Consider the following 7,113-nt stretch of genomic DNA (forward strand, 5'->3'; position numbering starts at 1 on the left):
GGGAGGGAGGGGAGAGTGAGTGAGCGGCTGGGTGGTGCTCAGTTGCCAGCTGAGGTTAAACCACAATACCATCATAAAATCATCAGCTCCCTCCATTGCTTGTTCAATATGCATGAAGGACATTTTACAAGATAGGTTTTAATCAACTTTTTCTCATGCTTAAAATGGATAACATTTTTATGAAAATAGTCAAAAAATTTTCTTCTCTATATCCTTTTGTTTCCTTGTTTAATCCTTGATAAGTAATGACGTTTCAATTTTTTTTAAACACTTTTCAGTTTTGATATTAATATAGCAAGTCAGTTGAACTGGGTTGAACTGTAAAAGGCCTTTAATTGTAAACTAGTGGTTTTTAGTAGAAAAGGGTAAAGCTTTCATTTTCATTGTTAGATTCCAGGAAAGCAGAAATAAATTTAAAATTACTAAAATTTTTTTCAGTCATTCTGATTTAAAATTAAAAATTTAATTGCCAGAAAGTTATTATAAAATGAAATATTATTGTAGTTTCACTTGATTGGGTTAGGAACACTGGTAAACAATTTAAAAAATAAAATATACAAGTTATTGTAACTTATGTAAATTGATATGAAAGCTGTGACAACCACTGACATCTGAGCTGCAGAAAGTGTGTCAGCTAAGGATCTTCATACTGATCTGCTACACTGAAAAGCAGTCACACGCACAGGTTTTCACATTTAGCTTTAGTATCTTAGTTCTGTGATCAGAACTATTACACATACCATTATTCTTCCTGTTATCATTCTTATTGTATTTAATCTCTTTGAATTTCATATGGCACAATCTATTTAATAATATATTTCATACTACCTGTGTCTACATTTTCACTTCTACCACGCAACAAACTGCATTTTACACAGTGTTTACATTTACTAAGTTGCTATAAACAGTTGCCATTTTATTGAGTCCTAATATATTTGTATTCAATAGAAATAGCAAGTTCATGCCACAGTGATGTTAATATACCAGGGCATTAATCAGGAAACAACATTTTGAAAACCACTATTTTATTAAATTGCATTCATGCAAAGAAAAAAGTCAACGAAAACCACCTCCCTGCTTAATTGGCTCGTTTAATCCATAGACCTGTCACATAAAGAACACAACGGCAAGAAACACTCGGTGTTCACATTGCTACTAAGATTAAAATCAAAGAGAATGTCACCATTCCTTTTAAAAGGGGCAGAATCAAGGTAAGTTTTTTTATTGTAACAAAACACCACGAAATACACATGCAATATGAAAACAGTGAGTACTTATTTCTGTTTTTTCCTCTTTGTGTTTCTCGAAGCAGTTTTCCTACAAAAACTTTAAAAAAAAAATCCTAGAAAAGTAAAAAGTTTTCCTAGACATGGTGATGGTTCTTTACACATTTCTTGACAGGAAAACACACTTTCTTTCCTTCAAGGCCGAGGAACACCGGTTTAGTTTTAGGCCAAGATTTTCACAATAGAGGTGCTTTAGTTCCCAATCACCAGTGGGCAAGATAAACACCAGAAAATATATAAAAGCCAGTTTGTGTTTATTTTAGATAGATTTAGAAGTGAACAAAACAAAAGCCAGAAAAATCCTTATTAGGAACTTTTAGAACTCTGGTTGTTCTGAGTTGGAATGAAAATCCAAAACCTGATTGATAATTTCAGACAAAATGATGTGGACCATTTTTAGCTCCTGCAGTCCTTGCGTATACAGAAGTCAGGTTATCTCAGAAATATTTGATTATTTTTACTTTTAAATGGAAAATCATTTATACATCACTGTTGAGGGCAGGAAATCTAAAATATTTCTAGATGTATGTTAGATTGCCATGCTTTTCAGTAAATTTCAATTGCAAAGATGCAATTAACAGAAATAGCTTTTTCCCCCCAGGTAGATCATTACTTTAAAACCACATTTCTGCCAGGCTTCATTCACTGTTATTTTGCAGCAGACAATCAGATATTAACTGTTGTAGGACTGGCACAGGAAAATGTGTTTATAACAGTTGTTCATTAAATTTTAATCTTACTTTCCCTAGTGTAATTTCATTGACTTTTCTCAATGAAAAGTTTTGCCCCATATATGATAACTGTAGTTCTACTTAAATTCTACCTCAACTAACAAACAGAAAGCTATGTAACATCTAAAAATGATTTTTTTTTAATAAATATAAGGCTAAAAGCATGAAACAGTAGGTCAAAATCAGCTCTCAGTTATACTGAGATAAATCCTGAGCAATCAATAGGCTTCAGTAGTCATGCCAGGTTTCTTTTTGTGTGAAGTATTTGCGAGAGTAAAATTTTTTCCATATATCACATTCCTCAGGGTAAGCTGTTACTACAGTAGGTCATACAAAAGCTTTCACAGCTGAAAACATCAGGAAAGTGTCACAAACAAACCATTTGTGACAGATGGCCTGTCCCTATATGGCAAACAACCAGAAATAAGATATCCTTCTATCAAAGGAGCTGAGTTCCCAGGCATAACAGCGCTTATTGCTCAATGCTGAAGACAGGACTTATTTAATAAGTCACCACATTAAAACATTAGTTACACAGGAAAAAGCTTTGATCTTTCAAGAAGTCTCCTTAGTTTAGTCCCACTGGCAGAGATATTGCTACCGATGTTAAATTCAACCAAAACAACAATTTTCTGCTTCCTATACATTTTGATTTCCCAATATGCTGCAAAATTCTGTATTCGAGTCACATCGTTGTCTTATAGAATCAATTACAAGAAAGCACACGTTTGTAAGAGCTGATTAATAGACATTGAGGATTCCTGGCATCTTGGAAAACACAGGGAAACTTCGTTATCGGTGCATAAAAGCAATTTGACATCCTTGTTTTGAGAAAGAGAATGCAGCTTGGATAACAGCTAGAGGAAACGCGAAACCTGGAGAACGGTAGTTTGGCTCCCGTGTTTTCCAGGCTGGCCACAACGTGAAAAGCTTCCCACAGGTGCTCGCTTTTGAGCCTTCAGTCACAAAAACCACATTTCATTGTCAAGGCATGACTAAAATTATTGACTATGCTGTAGTCAATATAAAATAAAACTGTAGTGTCAGCAACAACATAGTAAAAATTCAGGTATTTGTTTAAATGCTTTAATCCCTAACTTTTAGAATCAGATTAAAATCTTAATCATTCTGAAAGAAAATTAATTTTCAAGCCCTTATTTTGTAGAAAGAGCTTTAGCATGTGAAGTCTAAAGACTTAAAAACCCATTGGAAAAAAAGACCAACCCATCAACCATTTGAAATCTCATGACTGTTTGATGATGTGTACAAAACCGGCACTTTAAGTAAGATCTCAATTTTGTAATTTTCTGACTAGCATAATTTTGTATTTAAAAAGATCAAAACTATTTTTTAAGTATTGGGCCGTCGGAAGAACTCAGAAACAAAAACCTAGCACTCTAAATCATTTGTGTAAAACAGATTTCATATTCAGTGATAGCTTAGCTGATTCAGTTAAGGTCCTTTTTTACCCTTATCCCCTAAAAATTTGTTTTTTACTTCTCAGCTATTAAAATCAACATTGCATTTAATCTGGATTTTGGAGGCATTTACAGTTAACACAGTTGAGGTGTTAACAAACAGAAGGTGAAAGTGAAGAATCAACAACAAGGGAAACGGAAGGATAAGAACTACTCAGATTTTTTAGCTATAACCCCCTGTAGCTAAGGGGTTCCAACTGTTCCCTTTCACCATCATTTTAGTACTTTTCAGATGAAGTAACTAGGAAGGATTGGACTTGGTTTCTCTTTTTCCACAGAACAGACACTGATGATCTCTCAGATATTGGCTCAATGCCACTTTTAAAAATTTTAACTGCCTGCAGCAGCTAATTTGGCAAAAGACTTTTCTAATTTTGGCCAGAAAAGTTGCAGTATAAAACTCCTGAGAAGTACTAGGCCTCTCTCCTTAAATATTCATTTTGTGTACCATAATAGTCTCACAAATCATAGCAAAACCTAACTTTTTGCACATTTATTTTCCGCTGTCCAGACTTTGAGCAAAAGAAAAAAAAATACACTAATGCTCACTATGCAATAACAACCAGAAGAGATGACACACCACTCAGTACTAGTCTGTAGAAGTGAACTAACAAGACACTGGAAAACTTAAAAACTGATTTTTGCAAAAACAGGAGGCAACTGTATTTTGTTGTAGTTAGAGCTTACTCCAGATGGCAGATTCTTTTGAATAATTTTTTTTCATTATTCCTCAGAAAATGCAAATTTTCATTAAGGAAAAAGCATTTAAACTTCTTTCTTCAGATAATTTTTGCTTTTTTCAAAAAGCTACTTGCATATGCTAAATGGAGTACTGAAAAGGAGGAAAGAAAGACCTAGACAAGTACAATGCAAAGTTTGTTTCAAACTTTCTTAGAAATTACTTTCTGGCAGTCTTGAGCAGAGCTATTAATTGTCAATTCCGTATTACATCTGATTTCCTTAGACCAGATTTAGCAATAGAACTGAACGAAGCAAGGCACAGGGGAAGATACCCACAACATAAGCCTCCAGGCTTTTATGTTTAGATCAAAGGGTATTGATTTACGATTCTGAGGATGAAGACAGTGGTGAAGAAACCAGGAGGGCTTTAAGTAAAGTGCTGAGATCAGTGACAGGACTGATTTTAGCTGTGGGTTCCACCAAATAGAAACAAGGCCAATGGCCTTGTCATAAACAAACATGCCTTCCTTCTCCCGACCTACTTGTAACAACTGGCAACTATGTTAATGTAAAAAAAGTAAAATAAAGCCACGCAGAGAAAAAGAAAAAGAAAATAAAGCCAAAAAACAAACACTTATGTCCCAGGACAATCACAGAATGACTGTAAGTGAAAAGCTGGAGGACCACAAGAAATATAGCAGTAAAAATGGGTGAAAGAAAAGTAAGGTCTCCATTGTACAGCATAGTGGGCTCTATTCAAATCTAAACACAAAACCATTGCTGCCTCAGCAGCGAGGGGAACAGACGTCCTTTCTTTTAAAGATGCAGCCCACAGGCAGGGGGACATCGAGTAGTAAAAGCTGTGCAGACCACATCTATGCTTGTTTTTGTTTGAGGGTGCGTAGTTATTTTTTTAATCTTCTAACCATTTTTAGTGTTAGTATTCCTAGGTGTCATTTGAGCAATAGAGAGAAAAAGCTTTCTGAAGAAAAGTGGAATTTGGTGGGGTTTTTCACTCTGACAGTATCACTTTTAATATCATTCATACAGGTGCAAAATCCTCCTTTCTGTTAGTCAGCCGATTTGCTGATTTTCTTCTTTAAACCTCATTAAGACAGCAACAAAGTCAATAATGCTAAATGAAGTAATATTAAATAAGAAGAAAACACAAGACAGCACAAGTTTTAGAGAGCTTCCATATGCTCAACCAGCATTACAAGAACAAAACAAGCCTGAGGTCTATGATTCCTGACTGAAAATGCCAGGAGGAAATTAAGCACATCTTTCATGAAACCTGTTCACTTTTCTCTTTCAAAACAGCGAGAAAAAGCAGAAGAAAGAACAGTTCAGAAGCTACCGTCTCCTAGCCGTAACGTAATTCATTACATATCGGCTTCCCTGCTATGCCTTATACTGCTCTCGGCAGCATCAGTCCCAGCGTTCCTCATAACAAGGATTATATCTCTCCCATCATACTGGGCAAACTCTGCGTTCATCTGCTTCTTCCCTGGTCCACAGAGCTCCAACCTATTCCTGCTTTGATCTCCATAAGAGCAAAAGGGATTTTCATTAGCTTCACAACAAATGGTCAGTAGCATCGAAATTCTAGCTGTTTTTTCACTGGGGCCTAGACAGATGTTTGGGGCAGACAACTGATTATTAAGAGGAGAATTGGCCCCACTTTCTACATGGATTAATGTCATAAATGCAGCTCTGAACTGGAGCTTCATTTCAGGTGATACAGTACAAAAGTTCCAGTTCTTAGTCATCCCAGAAGTTGTTTTGAGTTCTGTATTAGAAATTGAAAATCGGTATCATCAAGTTTTACTCCCTTTCACAGTTGCTACATTTTTTGCAACAGTTCCCCAAAAGCTACCAGATACCAAAAACATCTGATGGAAAATACACAGAATTCCTTTACAACTTTTCCTTCAAAAATAATTTTTAAAAATTTACTTCGATAAATACATATTTTGTTCAAGACCATATTTACCCATTAAAAGCAAACAAAAATGGTTATGGAAATTATTCTAAATCTTATTCTTTTTGTAATTTGGTAAAAAGAAAATGTTATAATACGTAAAGGAAATTTTAAAAGATACGAGGTATTTTATGTGGGTATAAGCAGCATTTTACTCTTAAAGCCCAATTCTGTCTTAAACCTGAAGGCAAAGTGTTGGGGGGGTTGTTTGGGGGGGGTGGGGTGTCCCCAAAATAAAAGAGTAAACATCCCGATGAAAATCTCTGAAAGGCTTGCAAGTTTCTTGAGAAATATTTAATCTACTTCTAAAACAATTTGTACCAAAAAAAAAAAGAAGTGAACAATGCAGCAGCTATTAGCTTGCACTGGAAGGTGGCAGAACAAGGCCGACAGCGTAATGTAGAACAGGAGGGGGGGAAAAGTGGTTGTTTACTAGCGCTGCGATAAAGCTTTGTTTTCAGAATGGTGTTAAGACAATAAATAGAAATTAATTTAAATCTCCCCTAGTGCAATCCCCAAACCTAGGTGTCAAATTCCGCTCAAGCAAAGCTCCATGGAAACAAGAAGAGCTTCAGCAGAATAGTATATTTCTTCCTAAATCTAATACTAAATGAATATGGGGAGTACATATGACTGAATTTCAGAGTTCTTAGATGAGGGTATTTCAGCTGGATGCTCATATAGTATTACAGTTTTTCCTATTCCTCCTAAATGCAAACAAACAAAGCATTTTTTTTTTGTCATCACTGTCTCTGAAAAACAGCAGGTTTTTAGTCGGGAAGGGGGTATGCTGACTTTGCTGTGTGAAAATCGAGCCAAAAAAAGATCAGGTTTTCATCCATAGGAATATTTCTTTTGTAGCCCATAAAATATTAGTAAAAAGTTTTTTCTAAAATGACCAAAAAGTAACAAATGGATTGATTTCTTTGTTTATAGTCAATTCATATAACCTCATT

Source organism: Pygoscelis adeliae, unplaced genomic scaffold (genome assembly GCF_000699105.1).
Source record: "Pygoscelis adeliae isolate BGI_AS28 unplaced genomic scaffold, ASM69910v1 Scaffold10, whole genome shotgun sequence".
Lineage (NCBI taxonomy): Eukaryota > Metazoa > Chordata > Aves > Sphenisciformes > Spheniscidae > Pygoscelis > Pygoscelis adeliae.